Below are 3,631 nucleotides of genomic sequence, written 5' to 3'. Positions count from 1 at the left end.
ACTGAATCCGAACGGATATATGGATGCCCATCTCCAGAAAAAGCTATACAAAAAATATTTTTAGTACAACATACAATAAATATAAATATATACTATTAAAGCAGAATCCCTACTAGGATTCTACCCTTGATTTTTAACATATTTACAATGGTATGCCATTGCATTTAATTCTAATATGAATATTATTTATTTACAAGACAACTAAATATTTCCTATATTTATGGTAACTAATCTTTCCATATTTTTGTAAATGATAATAATTCTACTTTCTATGCAATCTATATATATTATTTAATTTAAATATCGAATACTCTAACCGTTGGTGGTTATATTAGAATAAGTTTTATCTGATATATTTTTAAATTAAATTTATTTCCTTTTTAAATTGATGTTACATAAATTTTCTAAATATATACGTTTACAAAACTAATATTTCACATAAATCCTAATTAACAATTTCTAATTATCTTTAAATTAATATTTAAAAACTTAAAATAAAATTGATTTTTCTAAACAAACCTATGATTAATAAATAGACATTTTTACAAAAAAAATTCGGTTTATTTTATCAAATATACAAAATATTTATCAAGTAGAAGTGGGTTGAATATATAGATTTTTTTATTTCTTTTATGAATTAACAAACATGTTAATAATTTTATTAAAAAAATAATCTCACGCTTTGAAAGCACGGATCAAAATCTAGTAATCTAATAAACTATTTCACTCCGCGCACGTCGTGTGTTTCTACCATGTAATAGTAGTATAGTATTTCTATTAGAAATCTCCAATAGCTAATTAGATTGGACAAGATGAAATCTATTTTTATTAGGCAACCAATTGTAGACTTTGATGTGTAATTCTACGAAACAACATAAACAATGTTATATAGTATTATAGTATACTTTATATAAATATAAACGATTAATCCATGACAAATTTGTGACATATATCTTCACTTCTTCCTTCATTCCAGTTCGGTTTCTTTTATTTCTTGCTAAATGATAAATATTATTAATGGAAATGAAAGTTTGGTTACAAATTAATTGAAACCACAGTCTGATTAACATCTGATTTGATCCTAGTTAACGCAAAAATTTAAGAAGACTCTAGGATACACAAGAATTAACTCCAAACTTCTAACAAGAGAGCTTGAACTTAATAAGCATTGATATCAAGAGAGACAATAAGATTCGTTGGAGTCAGTTGTAAACGAGCCTCGGATATAAAAGGGAACTCGTGTGTCAGTTAGAAGGTTAAGCATTTAGAGAGTGAGTGCTGGTGGCTGGTTTCTTCGTGTGTGGAGATTCAAGAAAGGAGTCTTCAAGTTTATACACTTGGACTTGTCTCATTTCATATCAATAAAACTACATTGTTCTTATCACTATCCCTCGTTTGATATAAGTGTAGTCGCCACCCTTCCTCCATATCCCAAAAAAGTGACTGATAGAACACGGATTATCTTAGCGGTCTGCTTAATATTGGAGGTGACCGTTGCGTTTGTTTCCTCTTTGATCGGTTTCCTCTTCTATATGAGGCATAAGAGGGTCAAAGAGGTTCTTGAGGAATGGGAGGTTCAGTATGGACCTCACAGGTTTGCATACAAGGAGCTTTACAATGCCACAAAGGGTTTTAAGGAGAAGCAAGTTCTTGGAAGTGGAGGTTTTGGTCAAGTCTATAAAGGAAATAGCGAGTTTATAGTCGAGATCTCGACCATTGGTCGTCTAAGACATCCAAACTTAGTAAGGCTTTTGGGATATTGTAGACATAGAGATGATCTCTTCTTGGTTTATGACTTTGTGCCCAATGGAAGCCTAGACAAGTATATATACCGTAATGAGAATCAAGAACGTCTACTTGGCATCAACGTTCCAAGTTCATCAGAGATGTTGCGTCTGCTCTACTGCATCTGCATCAAGAATGGGTACAGGTCATTATTCAACGAGATATCAAACCCGCTAATGTTTTGATCGACCAAGAAATGAATGCGAGGCTAGGGTACTTCGGATTGGGGAAGATGTATGATCAGGGAATCGATCCTCAGACGTAAGTGGCGGGAACGCTCGGGTATATCGCACCTGAGTTTCTAAGAACAGGAAGAGCAACTACCAGCACTGATTGAGAGACGTGAAGCGAAGAACGAAGAAGTTCTTGTGGAGTGGATCTTAGAGCTTTGGGAAGAAGGGAAACTTTTTGATACAGCTGAGGAAAGTATCCGTCAAGAACCAAACAGCGGAGAGATTGAGCTTGTTTTGAAGCTAGGTGTGTTGTGTTCGTATCAGGCTGAATCGGGAGACCGGATATGAGTGCGGTTATGCAGATCTTGAATGGCGTTTCGCAGCTTCCAGATAATCTTCTTGATGTGGTAAGGGCTGAGAGATTGAGAGGACAGCCTGTTATATGAATGGAGATGCTATTTGATATGAATTCAATGAGTACGTTACCGTTCACAAATTCTTTCATTTCCCATGGACGATGAAGCCTGAGAAGACTGTAGTTTTGATGAACATTATATTCAATTTATCAAGAGATTATGGCTGTATCTGGATGAACAAATGAATGCATGGCCAAAAACCAAGAAGAGTTTTCTTTATTTTTCTTAGTTACTTGAGACCGTAAATCTATAATATAATGAGACAGTTGACTCATTCCTGAGCCGACACGTCAGCATTTTGGTAGGTCTCACTTTTAAAAAGTATGAAAAAAGTGTCAAGCCTGTTGCTCGAACCCGGACAATTGAGATACACACACCAACATTTATACCACTAAACTAAAGGATACTTTATACATTGATGGCCGAAACTAATATATATTTATGAAGGTCGGAAACTTTTGCTTCTTAAGTTTTCTCTGTGGGCCGGGCCTACAATTGTATTATGAGTTTCATTTTTAAATGAGGTTCATCACGTTATATGAAAAACAACAATTATAGTTTTTCCATATTGTAAATTGCCTTCGTTTAACACGAGTTAGGGTTCTTTTCATCATTGTCTCAGATAAGTCTGAGTTACAAAGCTGAGTTACAGAGTTGCGCCGTGTGTCTGTTTGTGTAAAAATAGATGGTAACGTATGGGCTTTGAGAAAAGATTGGGCTAATTGATTTTCACTTTATTGGGCTTAGTATCTGGTCCAGTCTGTTAATACAGACATATAGGAAGATTAGGTTAATTGACATCTTCACCATCTCCATCGTCGCTTGCGATTCCCCTTCCGACATTTTAATATATTTTTTTCCTGCTCATCAGCCTCTTCTTTCTCTACCTCTCCTCAATCCAATCGACGCTTCAGTGTATCCCTTATTTTATATTAAAGGAAGCCTATCATATACCGTTACATCTAGCAACAACTTCTGAGATTCTAATATCTACCGTGACTGAATCATTTGTCAAATCATGTGACCAATTAAAACCCGATACAATATTTTAGGCAATCGATCTCGATTCTTCTCGATGTAGTTTCAATGGTGGTCTACCCGGTACAAACGATATTTCTCTCTATTGTCGGATGTAAACTTTTGCAGCTGATGAGAAAGGGGTTCACGTGGAAATTGGATCAGTCAATGAGAATTAGAATTCAAGTGTTGCTATTGAAGCCAAGCTCTCTTCTGATGATACTACGGTTCGTGGTTTAG

General features: G+C 34.8%; 1 pseudogene; it reads left to right on the top strand.

Annotated features, from left to right (window-relative positions):
• Window positions 1–1,023: 1,023 nt before the first annotated feature.
• On the top strand, window positions 1,024–2,479 carry LOC106323567 (annotated as a pseudogene).
• Window positions 2,480–3,631: the final 1,152 nt, after the last annotated feature.

Source organism: Brassica oleracea, chromosome C2 (genome assembly GCF_000695525.1).
Source record: "Brassica oleracea var. oleracea cultivar TO1000 chromosome C2, BOL, whole genome shotgun sequence".
Classification (NCBI taxonomy): domain Eukaryota; kingdom Viridiplantae; phylum Streptophyta; class Magnoliopsida; order Brassicales; family Brassicaceae; genus Brassica; species Brassica oleracea.
This window is presented reverse-complemented; position numbering and strand designations above follow the sequence as displayed.